General features: G+C 40.9%; 1 non-coding gene across 1 annotated transcript; it reads left to right on the top strand.

The window, feature by feature from the left end:
* Positions 1 to 4,463: 4,463 nt before the first annotated feature.
* Positions 4,464 to 4,570, top strand: LOC136136742 (U6 spliceosomal RNA). The gene has a single exon (XR_010656678.1). It is a non-coding gene; the product is annotated as a U6 spliceosomal RNA (small nuclear RNA).
* Positions 4,571 to 14,260: the final 9,690 nt, after the last annotated feature.

The following is a 14,260-nucleotide window of genomic DNA, read 5'->3' as shown; positions in this document are numbered from 1 at the left end:
TTGTGACCTTGGGTGAGTTGCTTAAGTTCTCTAAGACTAAGTTTTTCTCATCTGTAAAATGTAATAGGTATCTCACCATATTGTCTTGAGGATTAAGTAAGGTAATGTATGTAAAACGTTCAGCACAGGGCTGGCACACGATGGCACTGACTAAATCGTTAGTTATTCATCCTGCAAATATTATCAGTCACTGACTATGTGCAAGACACCTAATATGCTGGTAAATCATGGGATAATTTCATCTCTCTTCTGTTTTCTGCAACATTCTTATATTATCTTTAAAAGGAAACACTCCACTGGGCCTGCTTTGGCTGGTCACCCTATCAGCAGGCTATCCTAAGAGTGTGCTAATCATGCTTCCTAGCTTTTCTCCTCTCACCCATTCCAAATCCAGGATTTGACCGTGTCATACCCTTGCTTCAGCATCTTCCCTGGGGCCCCATTGCTTTCAAGGTAAAGTCCAACATCCTTACTTAAGAATTTTCAAAATCTGGCCTCAATCTACCCTTTTTAAAAAAAAAATTTTATTTATTTATTTATATGTCTGCATTGGGTCTTCGCCACTGCGCGCTGGCTTTCTCTAGCTGCAGCGAGCGAGGGCTACTCTTGGTTGCGGTGCGTGGGCTTCTCATTGCGGTGGCCTCTCCTGCTGCGGAGCGCGGGCTGTAGGCACACAGGCTTCAGCAGTTGTGGCTCACGGGCTCCAGAGCGCAGGCTCAGTAGTTGTGGCGCACGGGCTTCGCTGCTCCGCGGCATGTGGGATCTTCCCGGACCAGGGCTTGAACCGTGTCCCCTGCATTGGCAGGCGGATTCTTAACCACTGCACCACCAGGGAAGCCCTCAATCCATCCTTAGTGTGTCATTTCTTGCCATTTTCTCTGTACTCTCTGCTCAAAACACTCTACTTCCCAATCCCAAACCTGCAGAGAACAGCCACTGTCAGAACCCTCGATTTCATGCAGCATGACACTGCAAATTTTAGCCTCCTTTAAAATGGTGATTCTTGGACCACAACCCCAAGGATCTGGATTCAAAAGTCTGGAGTGGGACCTGGGAATCTGCTTCTTTAATAAGTATCTTGCATGGTCCTGAGACAAGGTTCAGGGATACCAACTGAGAAGCACACCATTCTCTTCTCTGCCCGTTAGACACATCTGCACTGTTCCGGGCACAGCTGAAACGTTCGTTTGTTTTCTTGCCTTCCTCTCCAACCTCTGTACTTCCGTGGTATTTTATCCCAACTTTTAAGGCCATCATTTCCTTTTGCTTTCTTTGCTGACTTACTTCTCTAGCTGCCTCTCCCATGAACCATGAACGCCTAGATTTCAGAAATTATGTCTTGTTTACCCGTATAGCCCCCTACCCGGCATGATAACTGGCACTCAGTAGACACAGATGTCTATGGGATATACTCGTGTACTCGTTCATTGGCATTCATTGTGGATGACTGGGTGATTCCATTGGCTACACTGAGCTCTAGTTCACTTGTAACTACCAAGTCTGGCCTTACTGATGCTGATCATTGACTCTGCTCATTTACCTCCCAGGCCATGGAAAGCCAGCACACTTTCTCACAGGGACAATTTAGCGTGTACCCTGCAACCACATGGCTAGCATGCTCTGAAAGAGAGAAGGACCCTGAGCCAAACACCATGAAGTTCAACATGGATGGCATGTAAACTTCTATCTAGAAGAGGTTAACTAACACTGAGGAATCACACTGCAGACAGGTGAGCAAGGAACAAACCCAGCTTGGGTGCCCAGATCCCAACAGACTCACCATGAGCTTTCCTGCTTAAATGCTAGAATAGCATAGTAGCTATTCACATGGGCCCTAAAGTCAGACTGCCTTCAATTACAACTCCACCAGCTGTGTGACCCTGGACATGTTCTATAACCTCTCTCTGCTCCAGTTTCCCGATCTGTAAAATGCAGCTAATAACACTACCTAATTCATGGAGTTGCTGTAAATAGTAAATGAACTAAAATATATACAATCTTTAGAACTACCTTTGGTACATAGTAACTGCTCAATAAATGGCAGCTGTTATAATTAGGTATCTAAACTATATCATGGATTCAGTGTGCACTTCAGATTGAAAATTTTGCTCTGGCCTTTTTTGTTTTTTCCAAACACATGCTGAAATTTTCTGTAGTAGTAATTTTTGTCCTTGCTTAACTCCAACCTTGGGGACCTGACTTATTGCCTATCACATTGGCTTCAGTTCTATAGGACCTGCAGAAACCACAGTAATATCAGGCTAATAGACTTTCTAATTCATGTGTTGGAGATAAGTTTGAAGTTGGAAGAATATGGCAAAAGAAAATGTAAGAGTGTTACATATGTAGATGGGGGGAAGAAATTAAGCATCCCCAAAATGATAGGATGAAGAGAGGTCTTGAAAAGGAAAAAATTGTTAAGAAACAAAGTCCCATCTATTCAAAATTGCTAGCAATGTCTTGCATGAAAATATGCCCCCTACCTTTTAACCCTCTGAGAAAACTGAGGCATCAGTCTGCTCTCAGTGTTGAGAGCCTAGTACGGGCCAATGTGGAGCTCAGCACTTTACATAAATTGCCTCTTTTAATACTCATTTGCAGTCACTGCTCTTCTTATTTTACAGAGGGGAAACTAATTACATTACCAGTAATGGCAAAACTGGATTCACACCCAGCTCTAGAGTTTTAAGATTTACCAGCTTCCCTGTTGCTCTTAGCTATGCCCCTCATAAACTTTTGAGTGGTATTTCATGGCCTAGAGATTAACAGCAAATATTTATCCAAGGCCATTTTCCAGTTCTAGCTCTGCAGCCCTCCAAGCCTGTGAGGAGGAAATGCCTCCAATGATCCCCCAGCTGAAGTCCTAACTTCCAGTACCTCGGGATGTGACCTTCTTGGAAATAGGGTCATTGCAGATGCAACTAGTCAAGTTACGATAAGGTCATACTGGAGGAAGATGGTCCGCTAGTTCAATATGATTGGTGTCCTTAGAAGAAGAGAAGAGATACTGAACACGAAGGGAGAAAGCCATGTGAGGCACTGATGTGCTACAGAGCAAGCAAAGGAACAAAGGAACACAACGATTGACAGCTGAGAGGAGAGGAAGGATTCTCCGCGACAGGTTTCAGAGGGAGCATGGACCTGATGACACCTTGATTTCGGACTTCTAGCCTCCAGAAAACTGTGAGACAAGTTTCTGTTGTTTGAAGCCACCCGGTTTCTGTACTTTGTTATAGCAGCCCTAAGATCTCATACATTCCCCCTGGAGTTGGCGGGGGGGACAGCGTTCTTTCCCACCCATGAAAATAAACAGAGAACACCCTTTTGTGGGTTTTTACCACTTCAGCCCCCAAGAGCTGGGCTGTCTGCTGTCACTATGATTATGTAATGGCAATCCTGATGATGACATCATGGCAGACGCTGTGGGTTTCTCCCCAGTAGCCATCGTTCCCTGCTTTGGCTAACAGATCCCTATTTTACTCAGCTATTAGCCCTGCATCCTTCATGGGGCCTTTTAGTTCTGTAATCACATGGACTTTATGCATTTGAAAGAATGCTCTGATTGGACCCATCAAATGGAATTAAGTACTTTAAAAAAAATTTTTATTGGAGTATAGTTGATTTACAATGTTGTGTTAGTTTCAGGTGTACAATAAAGTGAATCAGTTATACATATACATATATCCACTGTTTTTTAGATTCTTTTCCCATATAAGTCATTACAGAGTATTGAGTATAATTCCCTGTGCTATACAGTAGGTCCTTATTAGTTATCTATTTTAATAGTGTGTATATGTCAATCCCAATCTCCCACTTTATCCCTCCCCCTCTTTCCCCCCTGCCTAATTAGCTTCTTACAGCCCATTTTGTGAGTGACGCTAGCTCAGAGCTCAGGAATCTGCCAGGTTTTACCATCCACATGCTAAGACCAAATGGGCTTCTGCAGGCTGCCTTTTCAGATTGAAAGGATGAAGCGAATGATTCATCCACCAGCTTGAAAAGTTTAATTCGTTTGGTGGCTTGTGTGGCATAATTACCAGCACTTACAGATCCCAACAACAGCATCAGCGGCAAATCCATGAGGATGTAAGTGGTCATCTCTCGCGCTTCTTCTCTCTACCCTCCCTCAAACCAAACTGGTGGATGGGCATATTTTAAAATGCTTCTTCTTATTCATATTGAACTTGATAATTTTATTTTTTTAACATCTTTTTTTTACATACTGAATGATTCCACTGATATAAAGTTCAAAAGTAGGCAAGTGAGTATATTCTGTTAGAAGTGAGGAGAGAGGGGTTACAGTTACATCAGGGGGCCTCAGGAGTGCTGGTACTGTTGTCTTTCTTGAGATGGGTGCAGGTCATACAGGTGTGTTCATCTTATAACATTTGCGACTTGTGCATTTTTCTGTATCTATGTTGTGTTTTTTTGTTTCAATTATTTTCTTAAAGATCTTATTTTGGGTGCTCGCTTCGGCAGCACATATACTAAAATTGGAACAATACAGAGAAGATTAGCATGGCCCCTGCGCAAGGATGACACACACATTCGTGAAGCATTCCATATTTTTGATGGATACTAGCTATGAATGTTTCTTACAAACTGCCTCTGTGTTAAAGCTAGTTATTACAGTTCATAATAACTTTAATTGTATCATGAAAATTATTTTAAAAATCCATAGAAAGCACTAAAATGTTAAAATATATTTTCAAAACTGCAATAAGTGTTTAATGCACAAAGCAAAATCTAAGACTAAATTTTTGTTGTTAGTGCTGTTATTTTGTTCTTCTACTAAGTAAAATATTTAATAAATGAGCCATTTATGTCTGTTTTCCAAAAACAAAACGAAACAAAACAAAAAGATCTTATTTTGGGGAATACCCTGGCGGTTCAGTGGTTAGGACTCCAGGGTTTAGGGCTTTCACTGCAGTGGGCCCGGGTTCAACCCCTGGTCAGGGAACTAAGTTCCTGCAAGCCGTGTGGCGCGGCCCCCAAAACCACCTTATTTTGGCTCTCACTAATTCTAATATCCTTTATTTCCATAGTAGTGTCTCCATTCATGTTCATCTCAAAACAACACCTCCTGAAAGGTTGACTTAATAAAGGATCCCAGGACATATATATACTACAAAATGTAAAATAGATAGCTAGTGGGGAGCAGCCGCATAGCACAGGGAGATTAGCTCAGTACTTTGTGACCACCTGGAGGGGTGGGACAGGGAGGGTGGGCGGGAGACGCAAAAGGGAGGAGATATGGGGATATATGTATATGTATAACTGATTCACTTTGTTATAAAGCAGAAACTAACACACCATTGTAAAGCAATTATACTCCAATAAAGATGTTAAAAAAATTTTTTTTAAATAAAAAATAAAGGATCCCAGACTGAGTAATATCAGGGTGGTAACCTGGACCCCAACTACTAGATATTATTCCTGATCAAGTCTGCCTCCCCTGCTCCCACTAAGTCACCACTTTCTAGGAGTTAATGGCTACTTCCTGACTCACTTTAAAACAAATTTTTTTTTCTAATTGTATTTTTAGAAAACACTCTGCTAAGGAGGTCTTCCTGTTTCACAGGAGATGATTTAAGGCCTGTTCCACTGCATTCTTTGAATATGCAGTTTATATCTTATGTAATACTCCCCCTACCCATCCAAATCACACTTTTATTGCCTTTAGTTGAATTTATTAAATGACCATTTACGTGAGCAAGGGCATCACTTTCAAAACCAAGCAGTAAGCAAATGACTAACTGCTTTCCCATCTGCTCACATTCTACATTGGCTTTCAGGGGTGTTTACCTGATACGTCTAAAGCGGTTGTGAATAAACAAAGTGCAGTTTTCAGAGGAACTGCTCATTACACATTACATCATATGACACTTAAATCTTAGTTCACAAAAAAACAAAACAAAACAAAATCTCTTAAGAAATGCATCTGCAGACAAATTCTGCTTATTCTGAATGTCATTTTGCTCACCATGGTGGCCAGGATATATAAAACATTGACAGAAATTTGCAAAATTTCATCTAATGCTTTCAATTTCTTTTTTTATTTATCAAATATAATTGATTTACAATATTATATTAGTTTCAGGTGTACAGTTTCAGATTCTTTTCCATTGTACATTATTACAAGATATTGAATATAGTTCCATGTGCTATACAGTAAGTCCTTGTTGTTTATCTATTATATATATGGTGGTGTGTACCTATTAATCCCATACTCCTAATGTATCCCTCCCCCTCCCCTTTCCCCTTTGGTAACCGTAAGTTTGTCTTCTATGTCTGTGGGTCTGTTTCTGTTTTGTAAATAAGTTGATTTGTATTTTTTTTTTAGATTCCACATATAAGTGATATCATATAATATTTGTCTTTCTCTGCCTGACTTACTTCACTTTGTATGATAATCTCTAGGTCCATCCATGTTGCTGCAAATGGCGCTATTTCATTCTTTTTTATGGCTGAGTAATATTCCATTGTATAAAAGTATATACCACATCTTCTTTATCCATTCATCTGTTAATGGACATTTAGTGCTTTCAGTTTCTTTTGAGATTTTTGGGAAGATCAAAATAGACCAAAGTTTTCTCAGTTTTCCCATTGAGGACCTCTTTTGTGAAGAATGCTTCATTCATTTGATAAACATTTACTTATTATCTACTACAGGCTAAACTCTGTGGCTGATTGTAAATATATATAGAGAGAGAGAGAGCATTCAGAGGGTTTAAAATTTTTCAAAAAAGACAGAAATGTGAAAAAATCCCAACAAAGCCTATGGTGAAGAGTACTGAAATAGAGGAACTGAGGTTACAACCCTGAATGAGGTAATATTGACTCTTGAAGAATAGATGGGATTTTAAAGTGGAGATGGGGAGGAATGAAGGTCATTCCAGGTAAAGGGAGCAACTTTAGGAAATGCCAAAGAGTGAAGGAGGATGGAGCAGGGAAATATTGGAACACAGCAACTAACAATGTGGCCAGAGCTTCAGGTGGGAGAGGGAATTAGGAATTAATACAGTCCTGGGAGGGAGGGTGGAAGCCAAATTTTGAAGTTTGAATTGAATTGAAGGTTTAAAGAATTTCTCAGGCAAATGGAAGTGAAGGAATGTTGTTACCAGGCTGTGTGTGTGTGTGTGTGTGCGTGTTAAAATATACATAGCATGAAATTTACAATTGTAATCATGTTTAAGTGTGTAATTCAATGATGTTAAGTATATTCACACTGTTGTGAAACCATCACCACCAGCCACATTCAGAACTTCCACATCTTCCACAACTGAAACTCTGTACTCATTAAACACTAACTCCCTACTCCACTCTCTCCCTAGCTCCTAGTAACCACCATTCTACTTTCTGTCTCTGTGATTTTCACTATTCTAGGTACCTCATATAAGTGGAATTACATAGTATTTACCCTTTTGTGGTTTATTTTACTTAACATAATGTTTTCCAGGTTTATCCAGGTTGTAGCATGTGTCAGAATTTCCTTCCTTTTCAAGGCTGAATAATATTCCATTGTATGTATATATCACATTTTGTTTATCCATTGACACTTGGTTGCTTTCACTTCTTGGCTATTGTGAAGAATGCTGCTATGAACATGGGTGTCCAAAAATCTCTTCAAGACCCCGCTTTCAACTCTTTGGGGTTTACACCCAGAGGTGGAATTGCTGGATCATATGGTAATTCTTTTTAAGTTTTTGAGAAATCTCCACACAGTTTTCCTTAGAAGTTACACCACTTTACATCCCCACCAGCAATGTACAGGAGTTCCAACCTTGTTACCAACACTTGTTATTTTGTATCATTTTGTGGGTTTTTTCTTTTTCTTTTCTTTTTTTTTTTTTTTTTGCTGTACGTGGGCCTCACCAACACTTGTTATTTTGTATCATTTTGTGGGTTTTTTCTTTTTCTTTTCTTTTTTTTTTTTTTTTTGCTGTACGTGGGCCTCTCACTGTTGTGGCCTCTCCCATTGCGGAGCACAGGCTCCGGATGTGCAGGCTCAGCGGCCATGGCTCATGGGCCCAGCTGCTCTGCGACATGTGGGATCTTCCCGGACCGAGGCACGAACCCATGTCCCCTGCATGAGCAGGCGGACCCTCAACCACTGTGCCACCAGGGAAGCCCTGGGTTTTTTCTTTTTTTAAATAAGAGCATCCCAGCAGGTGTGAAGTAATATATTATTGATTTGTTTTGTATTTTCCTAATGATAAGTGATATTGAGCATCCTTTTTTGTGCTTATTGGCCATTTGTATATCGTTTTTGGAGAAATGTCTACTTGAGTCCTTTGCCCATTTTTGAACTGGGTTGTCACTTTTAATATTGTTGAGGTGTAAGAGTTATTTATGTATTCTTGATATTAATCCCCTATCCTCTATAGGAATTGTAAATATTTTCTCTCATTCTCTGGGTCGCCTTCCACTCTGTTGGTAGTGTCCTTTGATGCACAAAAGTTTATAATTTTGATGATATCAGACTTATTTTTCTTTTGTTGCCTTGCTTTTGGTGTCATATCTAAGAAGTCACTGACAAATCCAATGTCACAAACTTTTTCTTATGTTTTCTTCTTCTTTTTTTTTTTTTTATTGGGGTATTGTTGTTTTACAATGTTGTGCTAGTTTCTACTGTACAGGGAGGTGGAGTTCCCTGTGCTATACAGCAGGTTCTAATTAGTTATCTGTTTTATACATATTAGTGTATATATGTCAATCCCAATCTCCCAATTTATGTTTTCTTCTAAGAGTATTATATTTTTAGCTTTTACATTGAGGTCTTTGATCCATTTTGAGTCAATTTTTAAATATGGTGTCAGATAAGGGTCCAACTTCATTTTTTTGCATATGGATACCTAGTTTTTTTGTTGAAAAGACTGTCATTTCCCTACTGAGTGGTTTTGGCACCCTTACTGAAAATCATTTGACCATATATGAGAGCTTATTTCTAGGTCCTCTATTCTATTCATTGGCCTATATGTCTGTCTTTATGCCAGTGCCACACTATTTTAATTGCCATAGCTTTGTAGTAAGTTTTGAAATCAGAAAGTGTGAGACCTTCAACTTTGTTCCTCTTTTACAAGATTGTTTTGGCTCTTCAGGTTTCCTTGAGATTCTATACAAATTTTAGGAGAGAGTTTTCTATTCCTGCAAAAAGCATTGTTGCAATTTTCATAGAGGTTGTATTGAATCTCTGGATAGCTTAGTATTGACAGCTTAACAATATTAAATCTTCCAATGTATGAACAGGGATATCTTTCCATTTATTTGTGATTAGGCTTTTATATATTTTAAGTGACATTTTATTTTTAATTAACACTTTCATTCTGTTCTTGTAACTTGAGACAAAAGGGGCTGTAGAATGTCACACAGCAGGTGCATAATAAAACTATGTTACTGAATTGAAAACAAAAAAAAACCCAAACGGAACAACAAAGCAGCACAATGGTTGCAGTTTCATAAACTATACCCACCAATACTAAGATTTATCATAAACACCTAGGTTTACCTAAATAAGGCTGTGATGTTGGTTGTTAATTTCTTCTCCCCTTCCCTCTTTCCTTCTTTCCACAATTTCTCCTTTGCTGTATCCATCTCAAGCTTCCACTCAGGGATCTGCTGTCTTAGACAAGAAGGTTATGATTTTAAAGTCTAGCCTAATTTACTTAGAGTGAAATTCACCATTTTAAAGTGCACAGTTCAGTGAGTTCTGACAATGTTTACAGTCATTTAATCTTCAGGGCCAGGCTTTGGACAGTAGACTTGATGGCAGCTTTCCATCAAGAGGGAAGCTTCTCTCCTTCCCTCTTTCCATCACACATGGAAAAAGTGGGTTTGCTGTTTGGTAGTTTCTCAAAAATCAAACATAAAATTACCATATGACCCAGCAATTCCACTTCTAAGTATAGATCCCAAAAATTAGAAACAGGGACTCAAACAGATACTTGTACATCAATGTTCACAGCAGTATTCAGCATTAGTCACAATAGCCAAAATGAGGAAATAACTCAAATGTCCATAAATAGATGAATGAATAAACAGAATGTGGTATATACATACAATGGAATATTTTTCAGCCATAAAAGGGAATGAAGTTCTGACACATGCTACAACATGGATGAACCTTGATAACATTATGCTAAGTGAAATAAGCCAGATACAAAGGGGAAAAAAATCATTGCATGATTCTATTTATAGGAGGTACCTAGAATAGCCAAATTCATAGAGACAGAAAATAGAATAGAAGGTACCAGAGAAAGACAAACACTGTATGATCTCAATTATATGTAGAATCTAAAAAAAAAATTTGAACTCATAGAAACAGAGCAGACTGGTGTTTGCCAGGGCTGGTAGGTGGGTTGGGGAGAGAAGAAGTGGGGGAAATGGATGAAGGTGGTCAAAAGTTACAAATTTTCAGTTATAAGATAAATGAGTCCTAGGGATATAGTATACAGTGGTGACTACAGTTAACAATACTGTATTGTATATTTGATATTTGCTAAGAGAGTAGATCTTAAAAGTTCTCACCAGAAAAAAATAAAAGGTAACTATGTGAGGTGATGGATCTTAACTAAACTTATTATGGTTAACATTTCACAATATATACATAAATCATTACATTGTACCCTTTAAACTTACACAATGTTATCTGTCAATTATATTTCAAACTAAGCTGGGGAAAAAAGGAAGGTACCAGGGGCTGGGAGGAGGGGGTAATGGGGAATTATTGCTTAATGGTCATAGTTTCTCTTTCCAATGATGAAAACTTTCTAGAAATAGATAGTGGTGAGAGTTCCACAACACCGAATGTGCTTAATGCCACTGAATTGTACACTTAAAAATGGTAAACTTCATGTCATGTATATTTTACCAATTTTAACATTTTATTTTTTAAAATGTGGGTTTGCCTTACCTCCAAGGGACACAGATGACTCCAAACCCTCTGGCTAAACACATAACGCACATAAAACCACGAGAATAAATAAAAATATAAAATAAATAAAAACCAATCAAAGAGCACTGCAAGTTGGGAGAAGGTTGGGAAAAGAGAGAGAAAACTGAAGGCAGGGCCACCAGATAGGAGGCTGCTGCGATGGCCCTGGACTGGCCTCAGTTAGAACATGGGCAGAGGAAGAGGGAAGATGGCACCCACACAAGAGGCAGAGAGAACACCGGGACTAAATGAACACAGCACAAGGCAGGTGGAAAGGTGGGAAATGCCAGGCCAGGGCCACACTGTGACTTTTGTGAGCCCTAGGCGTTTTTCTTAGAGGACCCCTTCCTCCACAAAAAAATAAAAATAAATAAATTAGATAATATTTTACTGTTGCATTGGTATAAGGATGAATACATCAGTATTATAGATTATAAACATTTTTTTGTCCTGAAAGTACATTTTTTTCCTTCTGATATTAAAAGAAATCAAAACATTTTCGTGGGCCCCTAAATATTCACATCTGGGCCCTTGGTGCTGCCTCTTCTGAGTGTCTTGGAGGAGGGGGTCCTGGGGCAGCCTGTGCAAGGCGCTGATGGTCTCCTACCTAAGACTCCGCCCTCCTTCCCCTTCTCTGTGGCCTCCCTACCTGATGGCCTGCTCCAGGTATTGAGGACTGTGTTACTGCAGATATGGGATACTGGGGGCAAAGTTGTAGGCTTCGTGTGGGGTTAAGACTGTGGACTCCAGAATCAGAACAAGTTGGGCCCGGGACTTTCCTGGTGGTCCAGTGGTTAAGACTCTGTGCTCCCAATGCAGGGGGCCCGGATTCAATCCCTGGTCACGGAACTAGATCCCGCATGCTGCAATGAAGGATCCCGCGTGATGCAACTAAGACCCAGCACAGCCAAATAAATAAATATTTTTTTAAAAAAGAAAGAAAAAGATTAAGGTGGGTCTGAATCACAGCTCTCCCGCTTGACTGTGTAAACTGGAGCAAGTTCCTTAACCTTTCTAAGCCATGGTTTCTATCTGTAAAATGCACATAAGAGTTCCTAACATCATAGAGGTTTTTTGAGACCTAAATGTGATGTGAAACAACCAGCTTAGCACTATGTCTGGTCCACGGCTGGCAAGCGCTGGCATCCCTTGGCTATCCTTAAATCCGGCACTTACCCAGCACCACTTATGACTTGGTTTTAAACAGGCACAGAGATTTGGGGTTTGTTATGAGGGGGAGGAGGAAAGGTATGAAGACACCTAGAGAGGGGAACACAGAGGGGCAAAGGGGAACGAACACAAACTATTTCATGCTTTTGCCCAGGACAAGCCCAGTGTGCCTTTATATATGTTAAGGCTTAATAAGAGTAAAAAACTAAAGTATGGGCTTCCCTGGCGGCACAGTGCCGATGCAGGGGACACGGGTTTGTGCCCCGGTCCGGGAAGATCCCACATGCCACGGAGCGACTGGGCCCATGAGCCATGGCCGCTGAGCCTGCGCGTCCGGAACCTGTGCTCCGCAACGGGAGAGGCCACAACAGTGAGAGGCCCATGTACAGCACACAAAAAAAACAAAAAACTAAAGTAGACTAAGTCTGCCTTTATTTAGCAAATATTATTTGAGTGCCCACAATGTGGCAGGGTTTCAGGGGTGGAACAGACAAGCCCTGCTACCCACTCTTCCCCCTGCTTGCCTTCCAGACTTCTCTCCTATTCTTCTGAACAAACACAACTAGACTATTAGCTGACGTGTCAAACACATCCCTTAACCATCGCAGCTTCCTCCGTAAACTCATGCAGGCCTGGCTCCCATCACCACCTCCTTTTTCCTCCCAGTCCCACTTGCTGAAATCCTTCTGCAAGAGAGGCTCAAAAACAAAATCAGCTCCTGAATGGAGCCTTCTCAACTGGGGAGACCATGCTCCATGCTGCAACCCTGTGTGTGCCACTTGGGGCCTCCTTTTTTTGGGAGTTCTGTTTCTCCTGCCTGACCTTTTCTCATGAACACAAGCTCCTGAAGGTGAAAGACTCAGCTCTGATTCACCTCTGCTCCAGGAACACCTGCTGAATCGAAAGGTCAGAGAAAGGAGAGGGGAAAACACCTTATACAACTTCCTGGGCCTCCCAGCTTGGTCTCTGCCTGCTTCATTGTTGAGGAGCTCACATGGGAAGAAAAAGCCCCATTACCATCACACCACGAGCATCCCTGCTCTGAGATCTCTGCCCTGGTTTGCGTGAGGGATTTGGCTGCAAACGTTTGTTAAGGTGTTCAGTGCTCCAAACACAATCTTCACAACAGAAAAAACAAAAAGGAATGGTGGGGGAGGAGGGAGAAGGACAGGGAAGTGAGCAAATACCCCCGCTGGCAGGTGATCCCTCTTGGGATCTCATCTGTTTACTTCTCCCTAAGGTCTCTGTGGAGGTCACCTCTGTATACAGAGGACAGGCCCTTACTTCTTCTGTCTCAGAGGCAAGACCGGACCCAATTTCTGGGCATCGAATGGACTGGACCCTGGTACTCCAAAAGCTGTCCACTCTGGGTTTGTACTTCCATTACAGAGCACCACTTGAAAACATGACTTTAGGTATTAGCTTGCATGTACGTATGTCACACAAAGTATGTATGAATAAATATATTGATTATCTACCATAGGCAGGGCCTCGTGCTAAGGTGAACAGAAGATTCCAAAGCTAGAGTTCACTAGAGTTTAAAAGTAGTTTGTTGTACATATGGGATGTTCGCTGAAGCACTGTTCACAACAAGAAAAAAAATTAGAAACAATCTAAATATCCCTCATGAGGAGAAGGGCCAATAAAATGTAGCACACTGGTTTCCCAGAATACAATAAAGTGCTTTAATGGAAGTAACCAGGGATCATATGTCAACGCTAATAGATCTTGAAAATATAGAGAGTGAAAAAGACAGATTGTAGAATGATGAATATCATAAAATAGCATTTATGCAAGTATATACATAAGGAAAAGAATACTCTACATATTCTATGAATGCATTAGAATCTGCATGTAAAAGTGTGGGGGTTTTGGGGTTTTTTTTTTGCGGTACGCGGGCCTGTCACTGTTGTGGCCTCTCCCGTTGCGGAGCACAGGTTCTGGACGCGCAGGCTCAGCGGCCATGGCTCACGGGCCCAGCCGCTCCGCGGCATGTGGGATCCTCCCGGACCGGGGCACGAACCCGTCTCCCCTGCATCGGCAGGCGGACTCTCAACCACTGCACCACCAGGGAAACCCAAAAGTGTGTTTTTTAAATGGTACAGAGGGACACATACTTTCAGGGAGAGGGGAAGAAACAGAGAAAGGCTGTGATGA

This window comes from Phocoena phocoena, chromosome 16 (assembly GCF_963924675.1).
Source record: "Phocoena phocoena chromosome 16, mPhoPho1.1, whole genome shotgun sequence".
NCBI classification, from domain to species: domain Eukaryota; kingdom Metazoa; phylum Chordata; class Mammalia; order Artiodactyla; family Phocoenidae; genus Phocoena; species Phocoena phocoena.
The sequence above is the reverse complement of the archived record's forward strand: the minus strand, read 5'-3'. Positions and strand labels throughout refer to the sequence as shown.